This window comes from Brachyhypopomus gauderio, chromosome 11 (genome assembly GCF_052324685.1).
Source record: "Brachyhypopomus gauderio isolate BG-103 chromosome 11, BGAUD_0.2, whole genome shotgun sequence".
NCBI classification, from domain to species: Eukaryota; Metazoa; Chordata; class Actinopteri; order Gymnotiformes; family Hypopomidae; genus Brachyhypopomus; species Brachyhypopomus gauderio.
The window spans coordinates 21,599,694-21,616,603 of record NC_135221.1 but is presented as its reverse complement, the minus strand read 5'-3'; the positions used below and the strand labels follow the sequence as shown (position 1 = coordinate 21,616,603).

The 16,910-nt window shown below is 45.7% G+C and overlaps 1 long non-coding RNA gene across 3 annotated transcripts in view; it reads right to left on the bottom strand.

Moving 5' to 3' along the window:
* Positions 1 to 16,359, bottom strand: part of LOC143527687 (uncharacterized) — a 36,853-nt gene extending 20,494 nt beyond the window's left edge. For all 3 annotated transcript variants that reach the window (XR_013134229.1, XR_013134228.1, XR_013134227.1), the window contains exon 1: positions 16,160 to 16,359. This is a non-coding gene — a long non-coding RNA (uncharacterized LOC143527687). The remainder of the gene's footprint in view (positions 1 to 16,159) is intronic.
* Positions 16,360 to 16,910: the final 551 nt, after the last annotated feature.

Below are 16,910 nucleotides of genomic sequence, written 5' to 3'. Positions count from 1 at the left end.
AGTCAAAACCATTACGTCTTAATGAACCAATACATACATCAGCGGCGAAAATTATTGTAAAAATACCAGGTTTACGTGTTTTTATTTTCTAACATGAGCTAAAGCACAGGGTAGACTCAAACGACAAGAGTTTACAACTTCATTTTCAACCTTTTCAGCCCTGGTGCGAATGTGATCCTCACACGTCCCTGGATTCACCAGTTACAACTACAGACACACTAGAAAAAAAATCTTGTTTCTTATTTTATGTCACCGTTAACTACACGGGGTTGACGCGAACTTAAATAGGTAGATAGATGGCCCTATTATCACAAGAGCTTGTGGTTAGATCTGACAGTGTTCAACGCTGTAGCGAACGGCAGTAACTTTGTTTTACCGCAAAATATGAAAACGATTGAAACCATTAATAACCCAATTAAATCCACCCAATTAAAAATGTACGATGTGGTAAATGTAGTGGTAAATGTACGATCTGGTAAATGTAGTGGTAAATGTACGATGTGGTAAATGTAGTGGTAAATGTACGATCTGGTAAATGTAGTGGTAAATGTACGCTTTTCTGACTTGTCCGCGGTGTAGCACTAGGTCCTGCTTCTCGTCCCGCTTAGCAGTAAATGAATAACATGAATGAAGAACGTTCGTATGATTGAAACGCTATTTGGCCTCTATGAAGGTTCTGGGCGGAAACTGCTGGCCACTGTCATTGAAATAGCCAATTTCGGAAGTGCTCTGTTTGCTAATTAAGTCAATATGATAATTAAAATATAATCTCCCGACCCCCCCCCCCCCAAACAAAAAAACTCATCGGATCTACACGATTCACGTAGGTCACCCTTTTCAACTTCAAAACGGCGAATTTCGCCGAAAGGTGACAGATTTTCATGCCTGATTTACATCTGATCCACATCTATGAATCAATGAGTTACTAGTTCGCTCTGGCGCCAACCACTGGCGATCGATCGATCGCGATATAATACTTAATTTGTGTCCATTTTACACCCCCCCCCCACCGTCAACAATTTACGTTCACCACCCAAATCCCAACCCCCACCCAGTTTAAATCTCACTAAAAGCGATCTTGAAAACTTGGCAACCCTGCAGCGCATAATATAGCTGTCCTTTTACACGTTTGTAATGTGAACATTGGCTGTATGAGGTCAGGGTTGCTCAGTAAGTTTTTCTGTCACTTTCTTGCTACCGGTGGAGAAAGTTTGCGTATGTGATCACGTGATTGACCGGCTTCATTTGATTGGTCACTCATACTCAGGTGACGAGACGTTGGTCAGTCTTCTCACTGAAAAGACGAATTATTTACAAAACGAAAGTAACGGTAGCGCGCGGCGCAAATCCGATTGTAACGGAGTAAAAGTCGCGTTTTTCTCACCACATATTTACTCAAGTAAAAGTAGAAGTCTTTCATATTAAAACTACTCCTACAAGTACATTTTTGTCCAAAAAGCTACTTGAGTAAATGTAACGGAGTAAATGTAACGCGTTCCTACCCACCTCTGGGTAGGAATGACAGACGGGTTTAAAGTAGGGGTAGGACTACATCAGAGATCAGCCCTGAGTCCCTTCCTGTTCACAATTGTCATGGACAGACTGACGGACGAGGTTAGGCAGGAGTCCCCTTTGACTATGATGTTTGCTGATGACATTGTGATCTGTAGTGAGAGTAGGGAGCAGGTGGAGGTGAGCTTGGAAAGATGGAGATATGCTTTGGAGAGCAGGGGAATGAAAGTGAGTAGGAGTAAAACAGAGTACATGTGTGTGAATGAGAGGGCAGACGGTGGACAGGTCCAGTTACAAGGAGTTGATTTGGTGAAGGTTGACGAGTACCTACTTAGGGTCGAGGGTACAGAGTAACGGAGGAAGTGAAAGAGAGGTAAAGAAGAGAGTGCAGGCAGGGTGGTGTGGTTGGCATAAAGTGTCTGGGTTGATCTGTGATAGAAGGGTGTCGGCTAGAATGAAAGGAAAGATCTATAGGACAGTAGTGAGACCTGCTATGTTATATGGACTGGAGACAGTGCCACTGACAAGAGACAGGTGAGGGAGATGGAGGTGTCTGAGATGAAGATGTTAAGATTCATTTGGATTCACTCATTTGGAGTGACGAGGAAGGATAGGATCAGAAATGAGTTTATTAGAGGATCAGCACATGTAGCATGTTTTGGAGATAAAGTTAGAGAAGCGAGATTAAGATGGTTTGGTTAATTTTTTAAAATTAAGACATTAGAATATTAACTCTTTGATACCCAGAAGCATACCTAGAGCCCTCCGCGCCCTAAAGTATGTCTCGTCTTGACCCTCCATCATCCAGGACACATGGGAGACAAGCATCCAGACTTTTCTCTGTCCTGGCTCCAAGGTGGTGGAATGAACTTCCCTTGTGTGTCCGAACATCGGAGTCACTTGCTGTCTTCAGGCGCCGACTGAAGACCCACCTCTTTCAAGTGCACTTTAATTAATTATGCCTAGTCTACTGTGCTTTATCGTCTCTTTCCTCAGGTGTTTGTTACAGGTATTGCTTACTGACTTTTCTCAGGTATTGTGCATAATTGTGTTATAGGAATTGCTTACTGTCTATTTTCTCAGGTGATGTGTATATTCAGGTATAATTGTTAGGTATCGTCTAGTGGTTTTTCCAGCTTAGAGTACCTTGTGTTCAGGACTATCTATACTACCTTGGAGATTCCAAGCAACTACGTAGCACTTTTGTAAGTCCCTCTGGATAAGAGCGTCTGCTAAATGCCATAAATGTAAAGGTAAATGGAAATGATACAATGAGGTACCAAAGTTGGACGCTGTGTGTGGTACTGTGTATACAGGGGAAAACATTAGTGACTGGGTTACGGAAATCTCCTCTTTAGGTTAGATGGCTGATGGTGAAAACCTTGCACTAATAGTTCATTGTTTTAGACTGCATCCTTCACACATTTCCTGCTCCCTGCCGGGGCGGGGATGGGTCACTGACGCAGGGCTGGGCTGGTGGCATCCTGGAACTGCTACCGGTCCTTACTGGTCCAGACATTTGCTCCCGCCGTGGAGGGCGTGTTCGTTTGGATGAAAGAAAAAAAAAAAGACTGCATAAAAAAAAAGACTGCATACATTATCCCAGTTCATATCTGTATTTTGGTTTTGCTTCCATTTCCAATGAAACTAATAAAAGCGCTTTAAAGATTCCTTTATTCAGATGTGTCTTGATTACTGATCCAGGGTTGTATCAAAGGACTTGGCAGAGGTGAAGGCAATGGAGAAATCTAACAAAGCCCTACAAGCCAAGTTGTGATGATGTAGACCTACACATCACCAATAGACATATGATTATGGTTTATGATTATGCTTACCTGTGACCAGTCTGCATCCATTGGACTAAAAGAGAAAGAGTTCAAAATTCAGGCTTTTACTTACCAGGTGTAACCTCTGCAGAAGAGGAGGGATGAACATAAATTGGACAAAAGTGATTATATATGCATGTGCACCTGTAAAGTGGAAATTATGTAAAAAGGAGTAATGTCATGACATGAAAAGATGTGACCAAAGATGTTTATTCAATTGTGTATTGACAGCAGTTAGAATGTTTTATATTCTTTGTTCCTGTGTTACCTGTAACATGAATGGAATATTCTTGTGGAGGGGCTTACAGAATATAACGGGGTGTAACTAGCCAGAGTGGAGAACGAGCCCGGGAGATCAGGCCTGTAATGTAGGTAAAGGTGGGATCTATGTGACTTTGCAGTCACAGATCTCTAAACTCTGACTAGTTTTGGGTCACGCTTTATCACACAAGTCCATTTTATCTTTTAGATCACACCATAGTCCAAAATGTGTGAAGGAGATGATCTTGATGCAGGCAGCATTTGGGGAGAAAACCATATGTCTGCATCATGGTGTTTGTTCAGGCTTGATCCTTGTCTTGTCTTTTACTTTTTTTTTGTTTTTTTAATGTTGGCTAGCTTTTACTACTTTGTACAAATCAATTTCAAGAGTGAGCAATGTCCAAAGATGGAATTTCCTGCATAAAAACTATTTTGCCCAGTGTTGATTTATTTCTGGAAGACTCCATTTTCAGGGGGAACAGACCAGGAGAAAACTGTTGATCTACATGAAGCAGAGGGACTGTAATTATTACAACAGTAATTATCTGAAATGTGTGTCTAGTAGTGGAAGTACTTCACAAGTACATTAAGAGGATTTGATAACTGTTCATACTTTGGTTTTGACCCTCAATTTGTCCAAGCACAATAATCTTTTCCAGTGAGTGTTATTTTTTATGTCCAAATAAGAAAGCATCGGTTTTCAGGGGCGAGGCTAGGGTATTTTTAGTGGTGCTAGAGCACCACCGTGAAGTTGCTCAGCACCCCCTGGCTCAACACATTTTTTAAATATTATATTATGCAAAAACCTTGCTCTGCACCTGCGCAATACTTTGGTATTGTGCCTCTGTGAGCACTGGGGGCTGGGCACCCCTAAAGACCAGATCCTAAAATCGCCCCTGGGTTTGGTTATATGGACTTGAGTGTGTTTAACAGCAGTTAACTAGCTATAAGGCCAGCTTACTTTCTAGGATCAAATAAAATGTAACATAATTTGATTGATCAGTCTAGTTAATGTAAAAAGTTACACGCAGACATACTCACTACAAGCATTTAAGAAACTGTAACATGTATTATTGGTGCAAGGTTAGGATTCGCCACTAGAGTTGGCTGGAGTTTGGGTGCAAATATGGCAGCGTTTTATAGCGAGGAGATTTAAATATTTAGAGAGATTTGCGGATCTGAGCAGAAACGTGTCTCGCGAGCTCACAGCGAGAGTTTAGAGTAAGTTATGAGCAGTTGGGAGTTTATTAGCTGTAGGCTGTTTGCTTGTTTTGTGATGTGGCAGCCCCCGCCAGCTTTGTCCTTGTCCCTGAGATTTTATGAAGGAAATCCTTTACTGATTTGAACAGAGCACCAGGCACATTTGTGTGAAATGGGAAAGCACCGAGGAAGAAGCGCTTCATGCCAATTATGTCAATAATTAAGAGTCGTGCCGCTCCATTGAACCGAAGTGTTTTAGTGCTAGTGTTACTCAGCTACGTATCCTTTAAGATGATGGGGCGGTATCTAAACCTGGCGACTTTTTAACTTTGTAGTCGAGTATTAACATTATTATATGGTTATTCTGTCCACTTGCCACTCTCAGTGTTGAGTAAAGCAAAGAAAGAAACATAACTTTAAAAAAGGCAACATAGCTCATATAGTCCCATGTTAGTTATACTGATGTATTCAAGTAGGACTTTAATGTTGATATTAGCTTATGTTACTCTTTACTATGCAGTTTTATGGACCAGTAGTCCTTCATTAAATATTGAAGTTGAATTTCTCATTTGCATTTGCCTGCGAGCACACACCTAAGGTAAACCTCTCGCTCCTGTCAAAAGCTACAAAACAACAAAAAAAAAAAACCTAAGGGGTTGAGGGTTGTTGGGCTGCATAACGCCAGTGAACTCTTTTAAACTCCACACTTGCTCTGCCCTCTGGTGGACAACAGTGGGAACTGTCGCTGTGTCTCATCAACCTTGTGTCAAATCGACAGCCCACATTCCATCTCGTCTGTTTAGAAAGCAGAAATAAACTAGCGCTGTATCAGATTTTGGGTCCAGTTGCCTCTGACTTGAAGGACGACAAATAAATGAAGTAAAAGTGTTGCGCTTGACTGTGGCCCTGAGGACCTATCACACATCAGCCAGGTGTAACCCTGCACCTGTTTAGATCCCAGAAATAATCTAAAAACGGGATGAAAAAGAAAGTTGCTTTGGATGAACAGAGAAGGGAATTAATGACCAATGAAGGAACATTTGAAAGGAATGTTTGGACAAACACTAAAAATCATTATTGGATTGGGAGGTCAATTTCTGACAGGGAAACTTAAAGTGGCCGGCGTATAGACAAATTAAATGTTATGTAAAATATCTTGCTTAGTTTGCAATGCATTACATTGTGTGTTTTTGTTCAATCTAATAATCTAATCATGGTGAGGCTATATATATATATATATATATATATATATATATATATATATATATATATATATATATATATACATACACATATGATTTTCTCAACATTTCTAAATAGTTTTCACCCTGAGAGCATTTGGTATGCTGAACCCTGTTTTTGAGGACACCTGTAGCTCTTCACAGGGTTAGGTGAAAGCCACGGAGGGCAGTAACCCACTGGACTCAAACATCTGCCATGATCCACAGCTGGACTAACATGTGGCACCACTGCAAATAACTCTACACTACTACCCAAATGTGCAGTAAGTGGCAAACACTGCACTTCCTCCCTGTCTACCAGGAATACTATGATTATCTTGTAAACTACAATGGAGATACACACACCTAAAAAGTTATGTCTGAGTTATGGCGGAGCAAAGCCTATTTCATTTTGTAATTGATAACTGCTGTTGTGCTCAGAACAAGACCTCATGCACACACCTCCAGCCAGCTCCTCCCCGCCAAGCACTCGAACGCTGCAAGTCACATCGGAAATGAATCGGCTTGAGCATAAGACCATGTGGTCTTCAGCCGGCAGGGGGATTGGGGGAGGGCGTTTGCAACGCTATGGAGTCAGTGTACTTGTCTGTTCAGTTCTTGCTGCTAGGTTACGGTGCCAATTAGCATGGCCACCACAGAGCAGCAATTGTTCAGGAGTTCCCGGAACAAATCAATTAAAGCAAAGACTTGTGGGAGCGGGGCTGGCTAGAACAACTGCTTCCCCATTATGCAGCCAATGTGCACAACAATGGCAGGTTAAGCCACAGTATCATTCTACATTGGGGGCAGTTTATGCATCCAGAGTGCACAACAATGGCAGGTTAAGTAGTATATGGTCCTGATGTCTTTAGCTAGCAGTTCATATTCTGGACTCCTGCGCTGTCTTCCGACATTCAGCAACATGCCTTACCTGCTGTATGACGGTGTAGCGGAGGGGAAGGGGCGTTTCTGAAACCGCTGAGCTCAGTTCCTGCTGCAAGGAGCAGAGGGAGCTAGAGAGCCAGCAGACTTTAGACTCCGAATTGACTGTGAAGGTTGGGGGGTTGAGGTGGGGGTCTTCATGTTACTCATATCCTTTTCACTAAAAATGGCTCTACTGTTATGACTAAATGCAGTGGAGCTGTGTCATGTCAGGGAATTTTTAGAGGGGCAGCTAAATATACACACTCAGGAATATGCTTAGAAGAGGAGACAATGCAGACAAAACATTTAGAACTATGGACCTATTAGCAAAACAACACAGTTGCATAAGACCATCAGGTCGCGTGAGGCCTCGCCCAGGGTGATCTGGGGGTGAGGTGCGATCTCTTTGTATTTTGCGGGATTGTGAATTGTTTCTATAATGTCAGGCCTCCTCAGGCAGGCCAGAGAGTCTGTCTGAATGACAGGAAGGAAGATAAGCCACCCTTAGCAATGGGGAGCACAGGGGACGGGCAGTGGCTGACGCTGGTTAAAAATACGCACTACAACCTAGTCATGCAGTCCAGCGAAGGAAACTGCGGACTGCAGCATCTGACCACCTCCTCAACCCCCTGAGTGCCCAACGTGACCCTTCTTTTTACAGCACGACTTCAACAATGCATCGTTTAGCTACTTAAAGCTGATGTAAGCACTTTCCATGTCGAACACTTTGGCTGGATTGTCTTCACATCCTGACAGCAATCACTAAAATGGATACTGTGGAAAAAAATAGTTTGTGAAAGTATGTGTCCGTGTGTGTATTTGACACATGGTGCTGTCGTATTTATTGATGGGTAAACCTCTGTACAATGAGGTTGTCGTCCTAGCCTGTCAGCTTTGATCATGGGCAGCACATAGACAAGGCTGGCTGCAAATTCCTAGCTTGGCTGACTAGGAGATATGACTCAGGTTTCCATGGAGTTTTAAAGAAGAAACAAAGCAGGCTGACACTGTGGAACGTACTGTACAGATACACTAAGTACCTGACACCAGTGTCTCAAGATGTCTCAAAGGGTCAGTGCTACCATATCCAAAAAGCTAAACCAGGCAGTTTGTGGCCCCCGAAAACAGACATGCAAGCAATGCCATGAATTTAAGCCTTGATTTTTAACCTACATATTGTGGACAGTTTGTAAACTATGGGCAGACTGTGGAAAACCTGCAGACAGGGGGGCGCAGTGGAAGAAACAATTTCTGTGTCAGTATTCAGTTTGCATTTAATCCAAAAATCCTTCAGATGTTACCAACTAAGCTGTGCCAACTGCCTGTGCCAACTGCCTGTCCCAACTGCCTGTGCCAGATTCCATCTGCTGGTGGATCCCTGACTTCCCGATGGACAGGAAACGGCATGTGAGGCTAGACATGCACTGCTTAGCATGCGAGGTTACAGTGAGGAACATTTGTATTCCTCAATATTCAAGTATTTGAACACCCTGTGACTTTGCAAGTTCTTCCACTTAGAAATCATAGAGGGGTCTGAAATTTTCATCTTGGGTCCACTGTGAGAGACATAATATAAAAACCAAATCCAGATATCACAATGTATGATTTTTTAAATAATTTATTTGTGTTACTGCTGTAAATAGGTATTTGAACACCTGTGAAAATCAATGTTAATATTTGGTGCAGTAGCCTTTGTTTGCAGAGGTCAAACGTTTCCTGTAGTGTTTCACCAGGTTTGCACACACTGCAGCAGGGATTTTGGTCCATTCTTCCACACAGATCTTCTCCAGATCAGCCCGGTTTCTGGGCTGTTGCTGAGAAACAGAGTTCGAGCACCCTATAGGGCCCCCATACTCAAATAGCGGCCCGCGGGCTATCAATTTCTGGCCCGCGAGCTGTTTTGAAAAGTGTTTTTTTTTAGGAATCTTTTTTTTCAATCGTGCTATCCGCTCTTGCTATCCGCTCTATCCCCCCCCATCGACAATTGAAAACCTTGATATGCTTCTTACGGAGCCACTCCTTGGTTATCCTGGCGGTGTGCTTTGGGTCATTGTCATGTTGAAAGCCCCAGCCACGACCCATTCTCAATGCTCTAACTGAGGGAAAGAGGTTGTTCCCCAAAATCTCACAATACATGATCCCGGTCATCCTCTCCTTAATACAGTACAGTCGTCCTGTCTCATGTGCAGAAAAACACCCCCAAAGCATGATGCTTCCACCCCCATGATTCAGTATCCAGTAGGGACGGTGTTTTTGGGGTGGTACTCATCATTCTTTGACCTCCAAACACGGTGAGTGGAATTAAGACCAATAAGTTCTATTTTGGTCTCATCTGACCACAGAACTTTCTCCCATGACTCCTCTGGATCATCTAAATGGTCATGGGTGAACTCAAGACGGGCCTGGACGTGTGCTGATTTAAGCAGGGGAACCTTCTGTACCATGACTTTAAACTATGATATCTTAGTGTATTACCCACAGTAACCTTGGAAACAGTGGTGCCAGCTCTCTTCAGGTCATTGACCAGCTCCTCCCGTGTAGTTCTGGCCTGATTCTTCACATTTCATATGATCACTGCTACACGAGGTGAGATCTTACATGGAGCTCCAGTCTGAGGGAGATTGACAGTCGTGTTTAGCTTCTTCCATTTTCTAATAATTGCTCCATCAGTTGATCTTTTTTCACCAAGCTGCTTGGCAATTGCCCCGTAGACCTACCCAGTCTTGTGCAGGTCTACAATTTTGTCTCTGGTGTCTTTATTCAGCTCTTTGGTCTTGATTGTGTGGGGTGGACAGGTGTCTTTATGCAGCTAACCTCCTCAAACAGGTGTTTTTAGAATAATAAGTAGAGTGGAGGTGGACATTTTAGAGGCGGACTAACAGGTATTTGAGGGCCAGAATTTTTGCTTATACTTATTTGCAGCAGTAACACGAATAAATAATTTTAAAAACCTAAGATGAAAATTTCAGACCCTCCATGATTTCTCTGATTTCGAACTTGCAAAGTTGCAGGGTGTTTAAATACTTATTTTCCTCACTGCAAATGTGCTCATCTCAGATCTTCTGAGCCTGAAGTCCTTGCACTTCTGGATATTGCAAACTGTTCCCTCTGATTTGTGCACTTTGAGAGTATCTGTAATCCATCCATACATCAAGTGGATCTTTCCCTAGTGAAGTTCCAACAGGCTGGAGCTAATGTTATAATACTGGGATGGGCAACTGGCGGCCCGCGGCCGCAAATAGATCAATAATAATTTAATAATTAAAAGAAAAAACTTTTTTGTTCTTGTCACGTAGGGCTACGCCCCCCTCTCCCGTGTCTGTGTTGTTCCTTGCCCGGTTATCCCACCCTGCATGTCTGTTGCACTGGTTTCCCTCTGTCTGCCACGCCCGTGTCGTCATTGTGTTCAGTTGTGTCTAGTTTAGTCCGGTGTACTTGTATCTCTGTGTTTCGCCCGTTGTTGGTTATTTGTGGTTTGTTCAGTTTTGTCGATTATCTCTGTCATCGCTGTTCTGGTATTTTCCATCTCTGTTGCGTTTCTCCGGTGTGATTGACTCTCCTGTTACGACTCCTGCCTGTCCTGTTGACCACTTGGACGGCTCTCCCGTTTTGACCCGTGCCTGTACAATCGACTTCGCCTATGGAATTCCCCTTATTAAATCTCACTCTTCTCAGCGTTTGTGTCCTCCTCCTCGCTCCGCAGCGCGCCACGCGTTACAGTTCTTTGATATGAAGGAGTTCAAATTCCTTTTTGCACTTTTTTATTAAGCAAATGTTTTGTCTTTGTTGCTTATTAAGGACATGTTAAAGCATTTATATGCAGAAAATATATGTATGTTGGTGCAATAAACATACAGATCTGAATTCATTTAAAATGTGTTCTTATTGAGAATAATTTGTAGTGTCTTTCATATCCAATTATTTGAAGTGCGTGGTCATGTGGCCCTCCAATAATAGTGCTGAAAAAATGTTGGCCCTCTTTATCATGGAAGTTGCCCATCCCTGTTATAATAGCAATTGTGGAGAAGTTCTGAAGAACAGTTCTTCCAGTGCTTCCTGAGATTAATTATATTTCACATTTCTTGGAACAATAATCTCATGGGATCTGAAATGGAAAAAACCATCAGCTATATCATTAATACACTGTAGCTTTCGAAAACATTCATCCAAACAAAGCCATTACCAAAGTTCTATTCATCCATTAGAGAGTGTAACATTTCATATCTCCTAAAGACAGTAAGCTGTGTTTGACATGCGACCGTGCCTTGGATGCCACGGGGAGATGGGATACCAGACTAGTGGACAGCTGGTTAATCCCAATCTTTACACATAAGAAACCAAAAACTAAACCGAATGAAAAGAAACAAAAGATAAAAGTAAGATACTGTGAGGCTTCAGCACAAGGTTCAGCCTCATCTGTACAGGTTTCCTTCTCTCACTTCTCTATATGTATACATGCTGACACTAGCCACTAACAGCTATGACCTTTAACCAGACACATATGGCAAGAGATACACTATATTGCCAAACGTATTCACTCACCTTCCTTGACTCACATATGAGCTTAACTGACATCCCATTCCTAATCCATAGAGTTCAATATGACGTTGGTCCACCCTTTGCAGCTAGAACAGCTTCACAGTGTTTATGGGGATTTTTGACCATGCTTTACACCACTGCATCTGACGCTTTGCATTGCACTTGGTGATGTATGGCTTGGATGCAGCTGCTCGACCATGGAAACCCATTCAATGAAGCTCTCTGCACAATGTTCTTGAATAATTGTGGAATAACTTGAATAACGGTGGAATATTTAGCAGCAAGGAAATTTCATGACTTGATTTGTTGCACAGGTAGCATCCTATCACAGTTCCACGCTGGAATTCAATGAGCTCCTGAGAGTGATCCATTCTTTCACAAATGTTTATGAAAACAATCTGCCTTTCTAGGTGCTTAGTTGTATATACCTGTGGCCATGGAAGTGATTGGAACACCCAATTTCAATAAGTTGGATGGGTGAGCGAACACTTTTGGCAATATAGTGTACATATATAGTGCACCCCCCGAATGCGCCTCCTGAGGTTTTATCTTGGAAACTCCTCCCCTGGCTAAAAGAAGGTTGATGTCCCATGATGTCCCTTATGTTCAAGCACACACATATATACACATCTATACATATATACCTAGCACTGCGATTTAGTCATGACATCTCTTTATGGAAGTCTAAAGGTATAGGAATTAAGCATAGTCTTATTTTGTTTCAGTATGTCCAATATAAAAACTTAATCAGTAGTGAGAAACATATTCTAGCACTCTAAAAAGGCATCTAAAAGCCAAGAAACAAGAGCACAGTGGGGAAGCAAGGAAACAGAAGGGTCTGCACAATGCCCGTGCTCACAAAACCCGAGCAATACCTCACAGACAAAATACAGGGATGACGAGATCACAGACCAGTGCAGAAATCAGGGGGCGGGGCCTGCGAGGAGATGGAGGTGGAAGGTACCAAATAGGATGGGTACAGATGGGCGCAGACGTCTGAGGACACCTTCAGATTTATTGGTAGAAAAAACATCTATAAAAAGCTCAAGAAAAAAGACGAAACTGTGAGAATCATGTTTCCCTTTATCTAAAAAGTACTAAACTGAAGTTTTTTTTTGTCCAGATTACCAAATTCTTCCTGCTTAGACGAAATGCTCAACTGTCACCAGTTGGTTCATTCTGCTTCAGCGTAGCACTAGGTCCTAGGGTCAGGACTAACTGAAGATGGAATTAGCAGTTGTTCAGTATTAACAGTGGCACCCCAGGCCCAAAGAGCAGTGATCGGACAGGCACTGGGCAGTGAGCCAGCACCACCCATCACTGGGGGCCCTTAAAGGAACACCATAATAGGAAGGCTCTCACGTGACACAGCCAATGACAACAGCGAACACTAACAAAACACAGGCAGCAAAGGGATGAGGAAGGCACATGTTAAAAAAACGTGTATAGCCGATTCTTAAATTTTTCCTATTTTTGTTTGGAACCACAAATATTTATTCACATGCCAGTTAATGTATTCTTTGCACAAAAAAGACAAATACTTTTATTCTTATATATTCTCTTGTTTGTACAAGATTAATATAGAACAATATGAGTAAGTTCTGATGTGTTGGTTAAAAGTCCAGAAGCTCCCAGACCAGCCCAGATGTCGTGGAAGCCACACTGGAAGAAAGACGTGAAGCTGATGTCTCCACGCTGGAACATCATCTAAAGTGCAGACGGGGTTTAAACAATGAGAACAAAGGCTATGTGTGTGTGAGACATGCATTTCCACAGCTCTGTGTCACTGCTTCAGTAAAAGCCCGGGCCTTTGGTCCCACTGACCCCATGACCTCGGAGGCCATTTGGAGTGGTCTCTGATGACCACCGAGCTGAAAGCAGTATTGGAAAGAACATCCATTATAAGTTGTCGCAGTCATAATATTCTCAGACATATCTTCCCTGTCCCTCTTTGACAGTTTGTTTACGCACACCCAGCCTGCCTGTATCATTCCCTCCCTTGCAATGAATGTCCTATTTTTTTAACTTTCAGATGTTTCAGGGTTTAAGAGGATATTTTCCATATCTCCAGCTGGCCCTCCTCATGTTCTTGTTTATAGTCCGTGTCACGCCTCTGTAATTAATCTGAGCTTGAAACTGCTGCCATGTATCTTGTCAAAGAGACACATGGACCATGTTTTTCATTGTTTTTGTCTCCTCCTGCTACCTAGGCACCCCCACTCATCAAAACACACACTCACCCCACCCCCACCCATCAAAACACGCACCCACCCCACCCCCACCCATCAAAACACGCACCCGCCCCACCCCCACCCATCAAAACACGCACCCACCCCACCCCCACCCATCAAAACACGCACCCACCCCACCCCCACCCATCAAAACACGCACCCGCCCCACCCCCACCCATCAAAACACACACTCACCCCACCCCCACCCATCAAAACACGCACTCACCCCACCCCCACCCATCAAAACACACACTCACCCCACCCCCACCCATCAAAACACGCACTCACCCCACCCCCACCCATCAAAACACACACTCACCCCACCCCCACCCATCAAAACACGCACTCACCCCACCCCCACCCATCAAAACACACACCCACCCCACCCCCACCCATCAAAACACGCACTCACCCCACCCCCACCCATCAAAACACGCACCCGCCCCACCCCCACCCATCAAAACACGCACTCACCCCACCCCCACCCATCAAAACACGCACCCACCCCACCCCCACCCATCAAATCACGCACTCACCCCAGCCCCACCCATCAAAACACACACTCACCCCACCCCCACCCATCAAAACACGCACCCGCCCCACCCCCACCCATCAAAACACGCACCCGCCCCACCCCCACCCATCAAAACACGCACCCACCCCACCCCCACCCATCAAAACATGCACCCACCCCACCCCCACCCATCAAAACACGCACTCACCCCACCCCCACCCATCAAAACACGCACTCACCCCACCCCCACCCATCAAAACACGCACCCGCCCCACCCCCACCCATCAAAACACGCACCCACCCCACCCCCACCCATCAAAACACACACTCACCCCACCCCCACCCATCAAAACACGCACTCACCCCACCCCCACCCATCAAAACACGCACCCGCCCCACCCCCACCCATCAAAACACACACCCACCCCACCCCCACCCATCAAAACACGCACTCACCCCACCCCCACCCATCAAAACACGCACCCGCCCCACCCCCACCCATCAAAACACACACCCACCCCACCCCCACCCATCAAAACACGCACCCGCCCCACCCCCACCCATCAAAACACACACCCACCCCACCCCCACCCATCAAAACACGCACTCACCCCACCCCCACCCATCAAAACACGCACCCGCCCCACCCCCACCCATCAAAACACGCACTCACCCCACCCCCACCCATCAAAACACGCACTCACCCCACCCCCACCCATCAAAACACGCACCCACCCCACCCCCACCCATCAAATCACGCACTCACCCCAGCCCCACCCATCAAAACACACACTCACCCCACCCCCACCCATCAAAACACGCACTCACCCCACCCCCACCCATCAAAACACACACCCACCCCACCCCCACCCATCAAAACACGCACCCACCCCACCCCCACCCATCAAAACACGCACTCACCCCACCCCCACCCATCAAAACACACACTCACCCCACCCCCACCCATCAAAACACGCACCCACCCCACCCCCACCCATCAAATCACGCACTCACCCCAGCCCCACCCATCAAAACACACACTCACCCCACCCCCACCCATCAAAACACGCACTCACCCCACCCCCACCCATCAAAACACACACCCACCCCACCCCCACCCATCAAAACACGCACCCACCCCACCCCCACCCATCAAATCACGCACTCACCCCAGCCCCACCCATCAAAACACACACTCACCCCACCCCCACCCATCAAAACACGCACTCACCCCACCCCCACCCATCAAAACACACACTCACCCCACCCCCACCCATCAAAACACGCACCCACCCCACCCCCACCCATCAAAACACGCACTCACCCCACCCCCACCCATCAAAACACGCACCCACCCCACCCCCACCCATCAAAACACGCACCCACCCCACCCCCACCCATCAAAACATGCACCCACCCCACCCCCACCCATCAAAACACGCACTCACCCCACCCCCACCCATCAAAACACGCACTCACTCCACCCCCACCCATCAAAACACGCACTCACCCCACCCCCACCCATCAAAACACGCACTCACCCCACCCCCACCCATCAAAACACGCACCTGCCCCACCCCCACCCATCAAAACACACACTCACCCCACCCCCACCCATCAAAACACGCACCTGCCCCACCCCCACCCATCATCCACGCAACCACCCCACCCCACCCATCAAAACACGCACCTGCCCCACCCCCACCCATCAAGCCATGCAAACGTCCCACCCCCACACACGTCCCAACCAGTGGAGAAAGTGGCTGGGGAGGTCAAGTGCCTCTATCCCACATCCCAATCAGCCTCGGCGGATAAACAGACATCCCTCACAATGCACCGGAGCCACAGTGGGAAACCAGGGGCCACTGCCTCTGGCCTCGTTCCCAGCCATGAATCTCATCAGGCCAAAGTGGGACTAGTGCTTGGACTTACGTGATTTCCTCCGAACCACTCCCAGTCCGCGCCAGCAGTCCACACCTGTAACGATGAGCAAATCACCCTGAACAAAGAGTGCTGGCTGACCCAGTCAGCCCCACATGCCAGTCTTTACAAGCTGGCGGGGCAGCTAATGCTTGGCTTTCAAAGGCGTTGTCAAGATGAAACTATGCATGGCGGCGGGCGGCACCGTGCCATCGGGGACGGCAGCCCGGTGGTGAGGAGTTTGGAGTTTGAGTGCTTGGATACTGTGCCACCAATAACCCCTCCCCCTCTCCGTCTACGGCAAGAGGGAGTGCGCTATGAGTTCTGTGGGCAGTCCGGGCTGGGGGCAGACAGAGAGCACGCTCTATACGCACTTACAAGGAAACAGTTCAGGTCTCTGTGCTGAGCAAAACATTAATGCATGGCCTTTTGGGCCAATTCTGTGTTGCTAATGTCTGATTTACATGGCTTCCCCCCGATTGGACCTTACCCAGTCCAACTCTGCAGTGTGGGTGCTCCTGTTTCACACGTATTCACTACAGTTTGCACTCAGCAATGCATGTTGTTCTGGTAAACAAACTGCTGCAGCTGTACTTAGACACTAATCCTTGAGAGTGTATGTGACAAACAAAGCTTGTTTTGGTTTGATTAGCCAACTTTATCAGAAAGAGCCAGTTATTCCTACATACATATTTCAAACATGGTGTTTTCCTGCAATCCCCTGACACAGTGGTTCTCAGGGCTCAGGAAGTCTATAAACCAC